This window comes from Triticum aestivum, chromosome 5D (genome assembly GCF_018294505.1).
Source record: "Triticum aestivum cultivar Chinese Spring chromosome 5D, IWGSC CS RefSeq v2.1, whole genome shotgun sequence".
Classification (NCBI taxonomy): domain Eukaryota; kingdom Viridiplantae; phylum Streptophyta; class Magnoliopsida; order Poales; family Poaceae; genus Triticum; species Triticum aestivum.
This window is the reverse complement of record NC_057808.1, coordinates 316032301-316052312: the sequence shown is the minus strand read 5'-3', so window position 1 is coordinate 316052312 and position 20012 is coordinate 316032301.

The window sequence follows — 20012 nt, the reverse complement described above, 5'->3', positions numbered from 1 at the left end:
GCCTCGCCCCGGTGCGCCGCCTCGTCAGGAGGTCGCCGCCGGCAACCGCTCCGACCCCGTCGGCCCGAGCCCGCCTCGCCGGACCCTCCCTTGCCGGATCCGAGCTCGCCGCCCTCCTCCTTCCCCATCTCCGGCGAGTGCCCCGGTGAACCTCGAACTCCGCGCCAGATCTGGATCTGACAAGGTTGACCCCGTTTTTTCCGTCCAAGTCCCGAGATATTTACTTTCTGGTGCCCCGTTCTTCGCATCATAACTTCATGTGTGCTGCTCCGTTTTGCATGCATGATATATCGAAATGTTCATCAGGTTATTCTCTTCATTTTGTTCCAGTGTGCCGTGTCTGTTTGAGCTCATCTTGATGCCCAAATCTCTGATACAAGAGTGCTATATGTTGTTTACTGCTGTCACTTATCAGAACTTGATGTTTTGTTATTTTTGTTGCATTTGATGTGTGCATCTTATGAGCATGAGCTCTACATGTGTTTTGATATATGCCATGCCATCTTTACAGGGGTGTATGCCATGTATTTTTGTGATCTATGTGGTGACTAGCACAAGCATGCAAACTAGGCTTCGTGATGTTTTTGTTTTCAGGGACTTAGGATTTTGCTGTCCTTTACCTGCTGTTATTTTGATGCCATGTATCCATGTGGCTACAGTGAGATCCATGATTCTTTTGAGTATGTTCAGTAAGAATGTTTTGGACATATAGTTGTGCTCTATCCATCCATGCCCCTGTTTGCAATTATGGAGTGCCCTAGCATGTCGATTTTGCTGTCCTTTACCTGCTGTTATTTTGATGCCATGTATCCATGTGGCTACAGTGAGATCCATGCTTCTTTTGAGTATGTTCAGTAAGGATGTTTTGGACATATAGTTGTGCTCTATCCATCCATGCCCCTGTTTGCAATTATGGAGTGCCCTAGCATGTCTCAATCTTGCTCTACTTTTGCTATAAAATGTTCCTGGCAGAATGTTAACATGATATTCAATTTTGCCAAGGTTGTTGTAGTTGATCCATACATGTTATGAACTTGCTCTTGCCATGGTTAGCTTCATGAACATGCCATCTTGCTGTAGGTATGCTTGTTTTGTCATGCACTGCTGTGTGATGACTGAATCGAGCTCACAAAGATGCCTTCATAATTCTGTTAATGCCATGCTCTGTTTTCTGCTAAGTCTGAAACCTGTTAACGAAACTTGCTATGTTTACATGGGTGCCATCTTATCTTCTGCTACCTTTTGGCTCATCGTCAGTAACGGATTTTTGTTCTATGCATTTAGTAGATTCATGTCATGCCTTGTTTTGCTATGATAAGTTCCTGTAGCATGTTGATTGCTTGCTCTGAATATTGCTTCCTGATGCTGTTTCAGTCATGTTCAGTATTTTCACCAAGTCTGTGAAGCTGATATCTTTTGCACTTTTGCCATGCTTGTTTGAACCTGTTATTGTGTGATTTAGCTGTAGCTCAGTGTTCATCTTTTGTCAAGCATCTCTAGTAGATCACTGCCATATGCTTTGTTGCTATGTTGGGGTGCTGTAGCATAGTTACTTGATGTATTCTAAGTTCTATCATGCTGTTAATCGCAGAATCGTGTCATTCTTGTTTTGCTCGCCATTTGCAAACCGTGCATCCGTTTCCGGTGATCTTTATATCGTTTTCGACCGAAATCATCTCATCTTTCCAGTGGCATACTTGGTTTTCCAAGATGATGCCTTGTTCATCCTTTTTCACATCTCGCATATCATGCATGTATTGCATCATGTTGCTTGTGCATTTCCCGTGATTTTGTTGGTTCTTTTGCTTGTGTTCTTGCTGTGGGTAGAGCCGGGAGACGAGTACGCTTACGAGGAACCTGTTGAGAACGCTTACGAGGATCAAACTTTTGACAACTCTGAGAACCTTGCAGGCAAGATGACCATACCCTCAAAATCACTTCTATCTTTGCTTTGCTAGTTGTTCGCTCTATTGCTATTCTGCGCTACCTACCACTTGCTATATCATGACTCCCATATTGCCATGTCAAGCCTCTAACCATCCTTTCCTAGCAAACCGTTGTTTGGCTAAGTTACCGCTTTTGCTCAGCCCTTCTTATAGCGTTGCTAGTTGCAGGTGAAGTTGAAGTGGGTTCCATGTTGAAACATGGATATTTTGGGATATCAAACTATCTCTTATTTAATTAATGCATCTATATATTTGGTAAAGGGTGGAAGGCTCGGCCTTATTCCTGGTGTTTTGTTCCACTCTTGCCGCCCTAGTTTCCGTCATACCGGTGTTACGTTCCTTCATTTTGCGTTCCGTACGCGGTTGGGTGATTTATGGGAGCCCCTTGACAATTCGCTTTGAATAAAACTCCTCCAGCAAGGCCCAACCTTGGTTTTACCATTTGCCTACCTAAGCCTTTTTCCCTTGGGTTTTCGCGAGCCCGAGGGTCATCTTATTTAACCCCCCGGGCCAGTGCTCCTCTGAGTGCTGGTCCAAACTAGAGCCACTTGCAGCGCCACCTCGGGGAAGCTCGAGGGCTGGTTTTAGTTGTACGTAGTGTTCATCCGGTGTGCCCTGAGAACGAGATATGTGCAGCTCCTATCGGGATTTGTCGGCACATCGGGCGGCTTTTCTGGTCTTGTTTTACCATTGTCGAAATGTCTTGTAAACTGGGATTCCGAGACTGATCGGGTCTTCCCAGGAGAAGGAATATCCTTCGTTGACCGTGAGAGCTTATAATGGGCTAAGTTGGGACACCCCTGCAGGGTATTATCTTTCGAAAGCTGTCGTGGAATTGTCACGGCAGATGTCCTTGAGTTAGGACTTAGTCGTGGAGCCATCGCGGCTAGGAAGCTTGAAGGGGTTAATGCGGGACAAGGAACACGAGGGTTTATACTGGTTCGGCCCCTTCCGGTGAAGGTAAAAGCCTACGTCCAGTTTGAGGTGGTATTGATTAGGGTTACGATCACCAGGGAGCTAAACTGGTATGCCCGGCTCTCGATGAGATTGTTGTCGCCCCTAAACTGCGGCCGGGTCGTCCCTTTATATAGGGAGGCTGACGCCCTGCAGCTCTCAGAGTCCCGGCCGGCTCATAAGAGTGTCCGGCTCGGACTCTCAACTATTCTTGCCTTACACTACAAGTTCTATCATAATAATGATTGTAACTACGGGCCTTAAGCCATATCCGGGTCTTAAGCCCATCTTTGGCCCACCGTCTTTAAGCTTGGCGCCGGGCTTCTGGCAATGACCATATGAGTAACCCGGCCCCTCCTGGCGGGTGACTCTAAGGTCTATATCCTCAACATTAGGCCCCAGATTGATTTGAGCCGGCTCATGTCAATCTTCAATTCTTTCGACAGAAAAAATCTCCGGCTTACCATTTATGTGAAGGCCATAACCCGGCGTGACATCATCCTCTGGACTCCGGATAATTCGCCGTGACGTCATCTTCCATTAAGCCCGTTTTTTACTCCACCAGATCCGCAACGGATCTTTGCTTTTACTGTCATCCCAAAAATCGAGGCGTTGTGGGGGGAGATAACCACGCCACGGTCTCCTTGATTCTCGCGCCTGCTTTACGAGCTCGCCTTATAAATAGGCCAGCCCGACGGGCTTCTCTGCCACCCTTCTTCCTCCTCGCGCCACTGCCTCTCTGCCTGAGCTCGCACTCCGCCGCCGTCACCTCGCCTCCGGTCTTCTTCAACCTTGGCCGCTGCATCACCCTGACTCGGACCAGACAAACGGCGGCGACCCCCGCACCTTTTTAGCTCCGGTAAGTCCTGCTTGACCTGTAGAGTAGATCTGCCGTAGGATTTGCCCACGTTCTTCGTGTTCGTCGCCATTGTCCGCAAGCTTCGGTAGTTCTCATAGTTACTGCCCTTGTTTGATCTTAGATCTGCATAGAATTAGTGCGGCGGCTGTTTGGCACTTATTTCAAATGCCAGTAGGTCTCTTCCCACTGCATAACGGCTTCGTTCGAGCTCAAGAACATCCGCTCGTCTGTTTCTAGGTCTAGAAATTTTTCATTTCACCCGACCATTTTGATCCAAAAGTTTTACTGCGATGTGTGAAACCTGTTTTACCGTACTTAGTAAAAAAACTGCAATCCTTGAGCCTCGGCGGTTTTCATTTCCGGTTTTAAAGAAACCACGCGTCATAGACCCTTCCGGCTTAAAGAAAACCATGCTTCGTAGAATCCTCCGGCTTAGCTGTGATAAGGCCGTAGATAATCAATTTATTCTGAATGCCCCTGCGGCTTAAATAACTCACTGTACCTGAGTATATACCATTAGTCCCCTTCATAAGCCACCACCTTAGTTTTGAACTGTAGATCTCCTCCGGCTTATAATTAACCCGGACGTTTTTCCTTTTTGTCATAGACTGCCGACTTTCACCATGCCTCCCAAAGCTCCCATTACTTGCAACTGGATGAGGTCCAATGTGACCAACGAGACCCTAGCTGATTTTGTTAAGTCAGGATATCTGCCCAAGAAAGACATCATGTCCTACCGTGCCCCTGACCCGTCAGAAGAGAGGCCACAGCCAAAGGATGGGGAGGTAGTGATTTTTGCGGATCACATGAGCCGGGGCTTCGCACCGCCCGGCTCAAAGTTTTTTAGGGACGTGCTCAACTTCTTCAACTTGCGGCCTCAAGATATAGGACCCAACTCAGTGTCCAACATCTGCAATTTTCAAGTCTTCTGCGAGGTTTACCTTGGAGAAGAACCTAGTTTGCTGCTCTTCAGAGAGCTTTTTTATTTAAACCGTCAGAATGAGTGCGCCAATGGGCCAAGTCTGGAATTAGGTGGTATCTCCATCCAGCGGCGTAGGGACTGCCTTTTCCCTTACGCAGAACCGCCGAGCCACCCAAAGGACTGGAACATGACTTGGTTTTACTGCCAAGATACGTCCCCGGCTGATGAAAGCCCGCTGCCCGGCTTTCGCCCAACACGTCTGGAGCCGACTCACCCACTGTCGGACAAGCTGACTCAAGCGGAGCGCCAGCCTCTGCTCCCCACTATCAACAAGATCAAAGCTCTCCTGGGCAATGGTCTGAACGGAATCGACCTGGTCCGGGTCTGGATCTCATGGCGGGTGATCCCATTGAGCCGCCGCCCCGGCTTAATGTGTGAGTACACAGGACAAAATGATGACCCTCAGAGACACAGCCGCAATGATCTTCCAGAAGACGTTGCAGAGGAGATGACAAAGGCTCTGTTAAACGAGAGCCTGGCGGACTGCGGAAGGACCGGGTTAGCTCCCTTCTGCAAGACCAACCCAGCCCCAGCGGTAAGCCGCCGGCTTTAACTTTTTATCTACTTCTGCATGTAACCTTCATCTGAACCATTTGAAGAATTCATCATTGTATTTTTCAGGCTGATGATAAGTTCTGGCGGGTCAAATATGACCATGAGGCGGCCAAGAAGGCCAGGAAGGCGAAGAAAGCCGCCAAGAAAACCGCCCCTCACAAGAAAGGGAGCAGGCCTACTGCCTCCGAGCTGATGCAATTAAGCGACAGCTCCGAGTCAGAGGTAACCCCTGAGTCTTTTAAGTCCTTGCTATATTCACTGTTTGTTTGCTGTCCGTCTTATCAATACTTGCTCATTGACAGGATGACACCGGCGCCAGTAACCCGGTGGTTGAAGAGGTAATGTCACTTTCCTCCGACTCGGAGCCCTTGCCACAGCTGAAAGTCCGAAGGGTAACCCGGAAAGTAAGCTTTTCACATCCTTTAGCTTATCAAGACCCTCAATTTATTTTGAAGCGACAGGTCCATGAAAGCCGACGTCACACCCGGACCAACAAGGACACCGACCTCTCAGCCGGGTTACCCGACGCAACAAGGAAACGCCAAACTGAGGTTATTTCCCACTTGTACCCTTTTCACCCATTGGCGGGTGTTATCCGTCAGCCACTCAACTCTTCTTACTCCAATTATCAGGAGACCTCCCCTTCTTCGGGCGACTCTATGCAGTCGAGTCTTCCGGCTTTCAAGACCGCGCCCGGGTAACGATAATCATCTCATGTTGTTCTAATCTTTACTCATATATTCTTTGTACTAACCTTTGTTGTTCTTTCAGTGCCCAGGCAAAGCTCACCAAGAGGGTGAAGAAAACCAAGTCGGCCGGAGTGCCGGATTTGCCTGAGCCGGAGGTGACGGTCCAAGACCCGCCAGCTGCCTCCGCCCCCGAAGCCACCACTCCAATGGACACGGCACCTGCAGAAGCTTCTGTCAACCCGGAGGTCTCCAGCTCGGCCCAACCAACAAATGACCCGGACGTGGTAATCACCCGGACGGAGTTTGTTGAGCCGGGGAGACCTACCGTGCTGGCCAAGTGCTCCGCTAAGGGGGAGCTACTGCAGCCCCGCCGGGTGAACTTGGACCTCTCCGACTACACCAACCTGAGCATTGGAGAGCTCGTCTCTGGCTACAACAGCCAAGTGCACAAGAGCCGGGACGCCGGTGACCCAGATCCAGCAGAAGTCTGAGGTAACATCCTTTTGTCCTCTTATTTACTGCTTAGTTACCTGTACCATGCTCGCCCCCAAGTCGACGACTTATGACTGAGTATGTTGTAGACTTAGATTCCGGCTTACTCCATTTGAACCGGCAATATGTAGATAGAAAACGTTCAATATGCATTAGCCCCCAAGTGCCAAGTGTCTTTGCTTGGAAAGCGCTTGGGACTTTAAATTTGTAGAGTAATTGTTCATGCCATAACCCGGAAACTCTATACAGGCTGCTGGCAAGAAGCTGGAGACTGACCTTGCTGATCTCACGAGCCGTCTAAAGATGCAAGAAATGGAGACCCGGAAGGCAAACGCCAAGTTTGTATCCAGCATCGCCGGTCAAGAGAAATTGAAAACAAAATTTGATGCTGAGCGGAAAGCCTGGGCCGAAGAGAAGGCCGCATTGGTAACCCGGGCTGAACAGGCGGAGAAGACTCTCTCCGAGAAGACCGCTGAGCTCTCCGGCCTAAAGCGCCAGGTTTCCCAAATGGTGGCCGCCATCTTCGGTAAGTCGCCTCACCGGCTTTCATCAAGTTTAGAATGTTTATATCTCATGATTCATCCTTGTCACCGGATTATCTGATTCTGTTAAACAGGTCCCAGAAGTGCCAACCTCAACCAGAGCGTGGTCACCAAGCTAAAGGCCGTGTATACCCTGGTGGAGCAGCTCTACACCAGGTCACAACGTGCCTTAGCTGTGGTGGCCCTATCCAACGAGGTGCCGACTCACTTGGCAGAAGTCCTGCGCCGGCTCGCTGTCCTGCCTCAGCGGATCCAAGAGCTGCGACGGGCCTCTGCGAGGGCCGGAGCGATCGCCGCGCTGAGCCGGGCCAAGGCATTCCTGCCGGAGTTAGACCCGGCGGACATCGCCCTTGGCTATCCAAGCCTGAAGGAAGACGGCTCAGCTTTCGATCAGAAGGACTTCGCGGCTTGCGTGAAGGCGGTACGCCCGGTGGCCACCCTTATCGGGAACGACACAGATTTGACCAAGTACCAGCCGGGTTATGATGCAGAGAATCAGAGGATTCCAACCCCTCGCTATGAAGCCCTCAACTTGATCCCGCCGGCTCGTCAGCACACTTTCGCCCCAGAGATTGACCCGGCCGGGTTAATAGACGAGGAAGCCCAATTCGAAGCTCTCAGCGGCATCGACTGGAAGTCATCAACCTTCCAGGTCTTGGGATCAGCCGGAGGAGAGGATAGGAACGAGCCGGAGACTTCAACTCAGCGGGCATCGTAACTCGGCTGGCGGTTTACCAAACAATGCTCCACCCTTTTTATACTTGATGAGTTTTGTAATAGAGTAGGTGCAACAGTTTATCTCGGCCGTGCCATCGTGCACGTATTGAATGCCATGGTCTTTTGAAGTTGTCTCTTTCATGTTTCTCCGGGTCATAATCAATCATTTGCTTTACTTAACCTCAAAGAGGCGCCTTTAACTATCCTGCATAGAAGGGCAAATCACAAGTCCCGAGGTGGCTTACCGCCCTGAGAATCATAAGTTTTATATAACCCGGAATATGAATCAAGAGAACTGGTCCTCAATTATATCCTTAACACAGCCGGAATAACACACTTAGCGGCCTGTAAGCATACTTCCGGTTTAGATAACCCGGGTAACAAGGTTGGTATCTTAACTCCGATTTACTTGTCTTAATAATACCCATGGTGTTCAACTAACACTATAAACCAAAGTTAAGCCGGCAAAGTGAGACCCGGCCGTACACATCTTGACATAATCAGAGTAAACTTGTGATAAAGCAGAAGAACTTAGGGGCTTCCGGTTCGAATACGACCAGAGACCCGGCCCAAAGGGGTTAAGCTAAGATTCGGATACGATCATATAGCCCCCAGTGGGTGTGGCGATGCCAATCAAGAGGGTACCGACAGCTATGTTCTCTTTGGTTCGAATACGACCCATGTTTGAACAGGAAGCCCCCAAGTGATTTTAAGAATTGTTTAACGACGCCGATTCGAATACGATCCACGTCGGTTCTCAGAGGGGTTAAACTATGATTCAAATATGACCGAAGGTAACCTCCCAATGAGCTCGGCGCTTTGCCAATCAAATGGGTATCAACAGCTATGTTCTCTTTGGTTCGAATACGACCCATGTTTGAACAGGAAGCCCCCAAGTGACTTTACTGCTTACGGCTAGATTCGAATACGATCATAAACCGGATTCTCCTTTAAGTCACCATGTAATCTTGCAATAAGAACAACACGTGCATATTTGGAGGAGAAAAAAGGACAGAGGTCCTGCTTTATTGCTTATCATAATATATACATGGCTGAGAGAAATATGTACACCACGAGAGCCGGTGGCTCAAGTGTAGTAAGGCTGAAGCTGAGCTATGTTCCACGGCCGACGGGTCTCCTCCTCCGACTTACGTGAATCTTTGTGCTCCCGAATGTCAATGAGGTAATATGACCCGTTGTGCAAGTTCTTGCTGACCACAAAGGGCCCTTCCCAAGGCGGGGATAACTTGTGTGCATCTGTTTGATCCTGGATGAGCCGGAACACGAGATCGCCTTCCTGGAAGACCCGGGATTTAACCCGGCGGCTATGGTAACGGCGCAGGTCTTGCTGGTAAATCGCTGATCGAGCTGCTGCCACATCACGCTGTTCGTCCAATAGGTCAAGAGCATCTTGTCGCGCCAGTTCATTATCCGCCTCAACATAAGCCGCCACTCGAGGTAAGTCATGACGGATGTCACTGGGGAGGACTGCTTCTGCTCCATAAACCATGAAGAAAGGCGTGAAGCCTGTAGACCTGTTAGGAGTAGTGTTGATTCTCCATAACACGGAGGGCAACTCCTCCACCCAACAACCCGGCGTCCGTTGCAAAGGGACCAAAAGCCGGGGCCTGATACCTTTCAGAATCTCCTGATTAGCTCTCTCAGCTTGACCGTTGGATTGAGGATGAGCCACTGAGGAAACATCAAGTCGGATATGCTCGTGTTGACAAAACTCTTCCATGGCGCCTTTGGAGAGATTGGTGCCATTGTCAGTTATAATGCTGTGCGGAAAGCCAAAGCGAAAAATCACCTTTTTCATAAATTGAACCGCTGTGGCTGCATCGCACTTGCTAACTGGCTCAGCTTCCACCCACTTTGTGAATTTATCAACTGCCACCAAGAGGTGGGTCTTCTTATCCTTGGACCTTTTAAAAGGCCCAACCATATCAAGCCCCCAGACCGCAAAGGGCCAAGTGATTGGGATCATCCTCAGCTCCTGAGCCGGCACATGAGCCCGTCGTGAGAACCTCTGGCAACCATCACATTTACTGACCAAGTCCTCTGCATCAGCATGAGCCGTCAACCAATAAAAACCATGACGAAAAGCCTTGGCCACAAGGGACTTTGAGCCGGCGTGATGGCCACAATCCCCTTCATGGATCTCACGCAAGATCTCTTGACCTTCCTCAGGGGAGACACAACGCTGAAATGCTCCTGTAACACTGCGATGATGCAACTCGCCATCGATAACAATCATTGACTTAGCCCGTCAGGTTATTTGCCTGGCCAAAGTTTCATCCTCAGGCAACTCGCCCCGGGTCATGTAAGCCAGATATGGCATTGTCCAGTCTGGTATAATATGGAGAGCCGCCACTAGTCGTGCCTCCGGGTCAGGGACAGCCAAGTCTTCCTCCGTAGGCAACATAACCGAAGGGCTATACAGGACGTCCAGGAAAGTGTTAGGCGGCACCGGCTTTCGCTGAGAGCCTAGCCGGCTTAGAGCATCAGCCGCCTCGTTCTTCCTGCGATCAATGTGCTCTACTTGGTAGCCCTGAAAGTGCCCAGCAATCGCATCAACTTCGCGGCGATAAGCCGCCATGAGAGGGTCCCTAGAATCCCATTTGCCTGATACTTGTTGAGCCACCAAGTCTGAGTCACCGAAGCACCTTACCCGGCTCAAGCTCATCTCCTTAGCCATCCGAAGACCGTGGAGCAAGGCCTCGTACTCAGCCGCATTGTTAGTGCAAGGAAACATCAACTGTAGCACATAATGGAACTTGTCACCTTTAGGGGAAGCCAATACAACGCCAGCCCCCGAGCCCTCCAACTGTCTGGACCCATCGAAGTGAATAGTCCAATACGTGTTATCCGGCTTTTGCTCGGGCACTTGTGACTCTGTCCAATCATTGATGAAATCCACCAAGTCCTGAGACTTAACAGCAGTGCGTGGCACATATTTGAGACCATGAGGTCCAAGTTCTATAGCCCACTTAGCAATTCTCCCTGTGGCCTCTCTGTTTTGAATGATATCACCAAGAGGGGCAGAACTGACCACAGTGATGGGATGACCCTGAAAATAATGCTTAAGTTTCCGGCTCGCCATGAACACACCATACACAAGCTTCTGCCAATGCGGGTACCGCTGCTTGGACTCAATGAGCACTTCGCTGACATAATAAACCGGCCGTTGAATCGGATGTTCCTTACCCTCCTCCTTGCGCTCCACCACAATAGCCACACCGACGGCTCGTGCGTTTGCCGCCACATACAGTAATAAGGGCTCCTTATCAACCGGAGCAGCAAGGACTGGGGGCTCTGCCAGCTGCTTCTTCAAATCCTCAAAAGCGGTATTAGCTGCATCATTCCAGACAAAGTTATCAGTTTTCTTCATCAACTGATATAATGGCATGGCCTTCTCACCCAAACGGCTTATAAACCGGCTTAAAGCAGTGATGCGACCCGCCAATCGCTGAACGTCATTTATACACGCCGGCTTAGCCAGGGAGGTGATGGCCTTGATCTTCTCCGGGTTAGCTTCAATGCCTCTGTCAGAAACCAAAAAACCCAAGAGTTTGCTTGCAGGAACACCAAAGACACACTTGGCTGGGTTAAGCATCATCTTGTAGACCCGGAGATTATCAAAGGTTTCCCTTAAATCATCTATCAGGGTTTCCTCTTTTATGGACTTAACCACAATATCGTCCACATAAGCGTGAACATTGCGCCCAATCTGTTTATGAAGACAGTTCTGTACACAACGCTGGTAAGTCGCCTGTGCACACTTGAGCCTAAAAGGCATAGACACATAGCAGAAGGCTCCAAAGGGAGTGATGAACACCGTCTTCTCCTGGTCCTTAACTGCCATCTTAATCTGATGATATCCGGAATAAGCATCCAAGAAACTTAAGCGTGCACAACCTGCCGTAGCATCAATAATTTGATCAATACGGGGGAGGGCAAAAGGATCAGCCGGACACGCCTTGTTTAAGTCCGTGTAGTCCACACACATCCGCCAAGTGCCGTTCTTCTTGAGTACGAGCACCGGGTTAGCTAACCACTCTGGGTGAAAGACTTCAACGATAAACCCGGCCGCCAAGAGCCGGGCCACCTCTTCACCAATAGCTTTCCGCCTCTCTTCATTAAACCGCCGAAGAAACTGCCTGACCGGCTTAAATTTCGAATCAACATTGAGAGTATGCTCAGCGAGTTCTCTAGGTACACCTGGCATGTCAGAAGGTTTCCATGCGAAGATGTCCCTATTCTCACGGATGAACTCGATGAGCGCGCTTTCCTATTTTGTATCCAGATTTGCACTGATGCTAAACTGCTGAGATGAGTCACCTGGAACAAAATCAACAAGTTTAGTTTCATCAGCCGATTTAAATTTCATTGCCGGCTCTTGTTCTGTAGTTGGCTTTTTCAGAGAGGTCATATCTGTTGGGTCAACATTGTCTTTGTAAAACTTCAACTCCTCTGTAGCACACACAGACTCTGCATAAGCCGCATCGCCTTCCTCACACTCCAGAGCCACTTTCCGACTGCCGTGAACCGTAATGGTCCCATTGTGACCCGGCATCTTGAGCTGCAAGTACACATAACACGGCCGTGCCATGAACTTGGCGTAAGCCGGCCGTCCAAATATAGCATGGTATGGACTTCTTATCTTGACCACCTCAAAGGTCAATTTTTCCACCCTGTAGTTGTTCTCATCACCAAAGGCCACTTCCAATTCGATCTTGCCGACTGGATAAGCCGATTTACCAGGTACCACACCATGGAAGATAGTGTTTGACTGGCTAAGGTTCTTATCAACCAACCCCATACGGCGAAAAGTCTCATAATAGAGGATGTTGATGCTGCTGCCTCCATCCATGAGCACCTTTGTGAACTTATATCCTCCCACTTGAGGAGCCACCACTAAGGCCAAGTGGCCCGGGTTATCCACCCGGGGAGGGTGATCCTCCCTACTCCACACTATAGGCTGCTCAGACCACCGCAAGTAGCGTGGGATCGCCGGCTCAACAGCATTCACTGCCCTCTTATGAAGCTTCTGATCTCGCTTACACAGACTGGTGGTAAACACATGATACTGTCCACTGGTGAGCTGCTTTGGATTGGTCTGATAACCCCCCTGCTGCTGCTGATGACCCTGGCCAGACTGCTGATTAAAGCCCCCTTGACCGCTCTGAGGACCGGAATTTGAGCCGCCGCCTGGGCCATGAAAGCCGCCGGCGCCTGAGCCGCCGCCCGGGCCATTGTAATTCTTAAAGGCCTTCATGATCGCACAATCCTTCCACAGGTGAGTCGCTGGCTTCTCTCTAGAGCCATGCCTTGGACAAGGTTCATTCAACAGCTGCTCCAGCGTCGGACCTGACCCGCCGCCTCGGGGAGGGGGCCTCCCCTTGCGTCGCTGGTTATTACCTTGTGAGCTGGCGTTGGCTACAAACTCTAGGCTGCCATCGGCCTTGCGCTTGCCTCCTCCTTGGTTCCCCGGGTTAAACTGAGGACCCTTGCCATTGCCGTTCTTCTTTCCCTTCCCTGTCCTTTCATCATCTGAAGGGGGATCCTTGGTACCATTAGAATCGGCGTACTTGACAAGAGCTGCCATTAGTGTACCCATATCACTGCAGTCGCGTTTAAGCCGCCCGAGTTTCATCTTCAGGGGCACAAAACAACAATTCTGCTCCAGCATTAAAACCGCTGAGCCGGCATCCATCTTGTCTGACGAGTGTATGATCTCCTTAACCCGGCGAACCCAATGTGTCGTAGACTCACCCTCCTGCTGCTTACAGTTAGTCAAATCCACGATTGACATAGACTGCCTACAGGTATCTTTGAAGTTCTGGATGAACCAGGCTTTCAGCTCAGCCCAAGACCCAATGGAATTCGGTGGTAGCCCTTTCAACCAAGTGCGGGCAGTCCCATCTAACATCATGGTGAAATACTTGGCCATGGCCGCCTCACTGACCTCCAGCAGTTCCATAGCCATCTCATAACTCTCGATCCAGGCTGCGGGTTGTAAGTCAGCTGTGTAATTAGGCACCTTCCTAGGGCCCTTGAAGTCCTTAGGTAGACGTTCATTACGGATAGCTGGCACTAAACAAGGGACACCCCCGGTCCTGGTAGGGACACCCACGTCGACGGAAGTCGTCGGATAAGCCGGGGGGGGGGGTCTGGTAAGCCGTCAATTGAGGCACTTGCTCCGCCTCTTGCCGCGCTTTGTCCTGGTCTGCTGCGTAAAAGGCTCCATTGTGAGCCGGGCCATGGCCAGGGGCGGGTCATGGCGTCGGACGTTACTTGAGCCGGTTGCTGAGACCATGTGCCAGCTGTAACTCGGGCTCTGGCCTGGACGAGGGGTCGAGTGGATCCTGTCCCGGCTGTAGGAGTACGCCTCTTGCTGCACCAGTGCTGTCTGAAGGAGTTCCCTGACCCGGCGGGTTTAATAGCCGTCGGAGAGTCGCCGTCAACTGGGAGAGCCGCCAGCCATGCTACCGCAGCGACCATGTTCTCCAGGGGTTATTATAATGACCCGGGGGTATTGGCACGTACTGAGGCGGGGCAGGGGGCACCTGGGGAGGCCCCATCACTCGTGGCTGAATAAGGGGTCCAGACCCGGGCGCTATGACCCCTGGCGGGTTACTAGACCCTGCACCTGGCGTGTTGAAGAGATTGCGTGGATCGTAAACCGGAGGGAGTCGAGATTGGGTCTTTTGATGCCTCCTTCTCATGACCTCGTTGGCCGCGTTCTGATCCATCGTGAGTTGGAAGGACTGCGCCTGGATCAGCTGAGTTTGGGCATCGAGAGCCGCCCTCTCCACAGTCAGCCTGATCCCTTCCGCTGCAAGATCCTCTTTAGCTTTCATTAGATCCAATTTTAACTGTGCCACCTCTGCATCGTGCTGAGCTTGATCTGCCGGGTCAACCGTGGCGGTTAGCAGGGCCGTCATCTTGTCCATGAGATCCATCAGCACCTGAGCCGGAGAAGGCACCGGGTTTCCCGCTCCAGCAGCGGGGTTCTGAACAGGCTGCGCCCCAGCCATAAAAACTCCAACCTGACTTGGCGGCTCAAATAGGTCCGGAATATTGTCGCCCTCGGAACAACCCATGAGCTTGCCATCTTGAAGTTGGTATAACGAGTTTGACTCATCGGTGGCCGACTCGCCGTCAGAGCCGACGGCCGTCTCATCACCAGATCCAGATCGATCAGAGAGTCCTCCATGGATACACCCCACAAAAGCATGCCTTAAGGCAGGCCGGGCCCGGGCGGGTTGCGCACGCTGAGCCGTCTCGATGAGATCGGCGCAGAGACCCGGCTCAGGGCCCGGCTCACCAATCTTGCCAATGAAAACATGAATTCTGCCGAAGGGGACCCGGTACCCGTACTCAATTGAGCCGGCGTCGGGGCCCCAGTTTGCATCGTCGATGTAGAGCTTGCCGCGACGACTCTTGGTCATCCGGCCCACAGCGTATCCCTTGAGCCCTTCGAAGCTGCCCCTCAAGAACTCAAATCCACTGTGCGCTGGCCCCACGGTGGGCGCCAACTGTCGTGGAATTGTCACGGCAGATGTCCTTGAGTTAGGACTTAGTCGTGGAGCCATCGCAGCTAGGAAGCTTGAAGGGGTTAATGCGGGACAAGGAACACGAGGGTTTATACTGGTTCGCCCCCTTACGGTGAAGGTAAAAGCCTACGTCCAGTTTGAGGTGGTATTGATTAGGGTTACGATCACCAGGGAGCTAAACTGCTATGCCCGGCTCTCGATGAGATTGTTGTCGCCCCTAAACTGCGGCCGGGTCGTCCCTTTATATAGGGAGGCTGACGCCCTGCAGCTCTCAGAGTCCCGGCCGGCTCATAAGAGTGTCCGGCTCGGACTCTCAACTATTATTGCCTTACACTACAAGTTCTATCATAATAATGATTGTAACTACGGGCCTTAAGCCATATCCGGGTCTTAAGCCCATCTTTGGCCCACCGTCTTTAAGCTTGGCGCCGGGCTTCTGGCAATGACCATATGAGTAACCCGGCCCCTCCTGGCGGGTGACTCTAAGGTCTATATCCTCAACAAAAACCGTGCCCGCGGTTATGTGTCAGATGGGAATTTGTTAATGTCCGGTTGTAGAGAACTTGACACTTGACTTAATTAAAATACATCAACCGTGTGTGTAGCCGTGATGGTCTCTTTTTGGCGGAGTCCGGGAAGTGAACACGGTTTGAGTTATGCATGAACGTAAGTAGTTTCATGATCACTTCTTGATCATTTCTAGCTTCGCGACCGTTGCGTTGCTCCTCTTCTCGCTCTTATTTGCGTATGTTAGCCACCATATATGATTAGTGCTTGCTGCAGCTCCACCTCATTACCCCATCCTTCCTACAAGCTTAAATAGTCTTGATCTCGCGGGTGTGAGATTGCTGAGTCCTCGTGACTCACAGATTCTACCAACACAGTTGCAGGTGCCGACGATACCAGTGCAGGCGACGCAACCGAGCTCAAGTGGGAGTTCGACGAGGAACGTGGTCGTTACTATGTTTCATTTCCTGATGATCAGTAGTGGAGCCCAGTTGGGACGATCGGGGATCTAGCATTTGGGGTTATCTTCCTTTCATTTGGATTTGACCGTAGTCGGTCTATGTGTGGATTTTGGATGATGTATGAATTAATTTATGTATTGTGTGAAGTGGCGATTGTAAGCCAACTCTCTTTATCCCATTCTTGTTCATTACATGGGATTGTGTGAAGATGACCCTTCTTGCGACAATACCTACAATGCGGTTATGCCTCTAAGTCGTGCCTCGACACGTGGGAGATATAGCCGCATCGTGGGCGTTACAAAGATTCTAGACAAATTATGTCAGATTCATGGCACCCCCGATAAACCTGCAAATCACACCCACACAGAATGTTGGGTCTTCAAGCAGGCCGGTAAGCTAAACGCCGAACACAAGGGGAGGGAGACACCAAGTGAAGACGAGGACGAGCCTCGCAGCACTGGGGGACAGAAAAAATTCCCACCAGAGGTAAAAACTGTGAACATGATTCACGTGACGAAGAGGAGAAGCAAATATGCACTCCGAGACACACGCCCTGTAGAGCCCGTCACCCCTAAGTTCAACCCCTGGTCGGCCTGCCCTATCACTTTTGATCGCAGGGATCACCTGACAAGTATCCGGCACAGAGGATTGGCTGCCTTGGTGTTAGACCCAATAATCAACGGATACCATCTCACACGAGTCCTTATGGACGGCGGCAGTAGTCTTAATCTGATATATCAGGACACAGTCCGCAAAATGGGGATAGACCCGACAAGAATCAGCCACAGTAATACTGCCTTTAAGGGAGTAATACCAGGCCCAGAGGCCCGCTGTACGGGCTCTCTAGTACTAGAGGTTGTATTCGGTTCTCCCGACAACTTCTGAAGTGAAAAGTTAACCTTCGACATCACTCCATTCCGAAGTGGCTATCAAGCACTACTCGGAAGAGCAGCTTTTGCTCGTTTTAATGCAGTACTGCATTACGCTTCTCTTAAGCTTAAGATGCCCGGTCCACGTGGCATCATCACAATTAGCGGAAATATCGAGCGTTCCTTACGCGCGGAAGAACGTGTGGTGGCTTTAGCAGCCGAACACTAAAACGGCCTCTCCAACCAGAATAAATGATCGGTCGTGAAGACCGCGAACACGGCTAGACGAGTCCGGCGCATCATTAGCTGTAATAGCTTAGATATACCTAAGATTGGTAAGATGGATTTACCCTCATAGGGGGTACCAGGGGCTCCCCGCATCTAAAAGGACTGCAGTTCAGCTCGACCTTACTTATCTTGATTTTTAATGGTTTATTGAGAATAACCAATTTTTCGCACGACAAACTTTCACATAAGTTCTTCTCTTTTACAGATGGTAATCGTGCTACACCCTTCCAGGATACGGCACAATGGAGACACAGGCGCAGACGTGCAGCAGGGCCCCGCTCAAAGGTTTCTTTTTAGATTAAGACCCTGCGTAAACCTTTTTTACTGTCTCTTGTTGCTTCACATCCCCCGGATACTCAGCATAACCGAGAGCGATGCTGACGTTATTGGCATTTCGCCACGTCAGAATGATGCACGTACTTGGATACTCAGGGATCATTATCAAGGGCGTTATTCAGCCCGGTATATGTTGTAAAGACCGAATACCTTAGGGAGTGTTCGGCGTCGCGAGTTTGGCCTTATATGCATCAGCTCCGAATCATGTCTTTGGTCAAATGTTGGGTTTGCCCGGCTCCCGCGTTTTGCTACCTTACGTTCCGCTCTATCGGCTAAGGTGGCACCGGGAGAACTACTGCGATTGTGCCCTGGTTCATCCGAACGAGCACCTCAGTAGAGAAAGCCGAAAACTGACTGTCATGATAAAGCGCGAGACTGGTCAACCACTCGATGACTTAGCGGAATCTTTGGGATTCCTCCGCATTAACGAAGGGCCGTTTCCCGGTCATGTATGTACGCGCCCCGTATTCGGATGAGCGCGGAGGTACCAGGGGCTATATAGTAGTCCCACCGTCAAACTCCTATGGCTAAGTGAAAGTGTTAAAGCAATATTGTCCGATTGCCTCGTTCGCTGCGCTATCACCTCCTTAATGGACCAAGACGTTGGATCAAGTGTGAATACGCGTTTTTGCGAATACCCCCGACGACCGCAAACTTTTAGGTTATATACATATATACATAAACGGCCGCACAGGAGGCATCATAATACTTTCAGGCAAAAGTATAAACACAGCCTTTATAATTTAATAGCATTGTTTTTACAATCGGGATACATGTCACTCGAACATGATACTCTTCGAGCACTGAGCCTCTATTACACGAGCGCCTTCTAGGACTTCTTCAAAGTAGTGCTCGGCCGGGACCTAGCCTACGGCCGGGCCTCGGGTTGCAATAGCGGTGGCCTCCATCTCCGCCCAGTATGTCTTAACACGGGCAAGAGCCATCCGCGCACCCTCTATGCACGCCGACCTCTTTATAGCGTCAATTTGCGGCACAGCCCCAAGGAATCGTTGCACTAGACCAAAATAACTATTCGGCCTCGGTCCCTCCGGCCAAAGGTGATCCACGACTGACCTCATAACAAGTCCGGACAACCTATGGAGCTCGGCCCACTCGGCCATTTGTTCATTTAACAGCAGCGGACGCGTTGGAGTGCTGAACTGTGACCAGAACAACCTTTCCACTACATGATCTTTCTGATTTTTGAAAAACTTGGTCGCATCAGCGGCACTCGCTGCTAAATCCAAGTACGCGTCTGCAGAACTCCATAATTTATCCAGAGGGGCATACTTCGGGTCTCCAAACCTCGTCCGCAACAAAAAGGGCTTCCCAGCCGTGATATCTCCGGCTTGACGGAGTTCCTCATTCGCCGCTCTGACTTGTGAGCGGGTTTCCTTGGCCGCTTCCATGGCCTCCTTCAGGTCCGCCGCCTTCGCTTGGCTTTCCTTTTCAAGAAGCTCATACCGGCCGGCGGCATCTTTCAGCTCAACAGCCATCTTGGCTATTTTCTCTTTGCTCTGGCAATGCGCAGCCTGTTCGGCCCTTAGCTCTTCGACCGCCTTCAGGGCGGCCGCATCACTTTTCCTGGCTTGTTCCTTGCCCCGGGCAAGTTCCGCCCGAAGGGTCTCCACGGCAACAGCTCCATCTGCAGTCACAGCATATTATAGATACTAGCATCATGCTCCTCTTAATATGTGTTGATCATAGGAGAATACATACCCTGTGCCTCGTCAAGCCGCTTGTTTACAAGCACGATGTCGGTATCTGCCGAATCAAGTTGCCGCTTCAGTTCGGCAAATTCACCAGTCCGGCTAGCCACCGAACCCTCGGCCGCCTGCACGTAAAGGCAGCACGGTTATTACCTGGGACTATGATCCTCTAGTTGCCGTCTTGTTCGAAAGCAACCAGAGTCTCAGGGGCTACTATTTGCATAGGGCACACCTAGCGTGTGCGGTACCGTCAAAATATATATTACTTTGTGTACCTCAAAGCCTCTCAGTAGGCTCATAAAAGCTTCATGCAACCCGCTTTCGGCGGATGAAATCCTCTCAACCACCGTACCCATTAGCGTACGATGCGCTTCTGAGATAGCCGCTCGCTCCAGAAGATTTATCAGTGCGTCTGGTCGCGCACTGGACGGTCCCGGACTCTTTCTGTTGCTCTCCTTAGGAACCGGATACTCCAGACTTCGGGTGGCCGAAGGGTTACCTTCTGGCCTTGGCGGATCAGGAGAAACCCTCCGTGACAACACCTCAG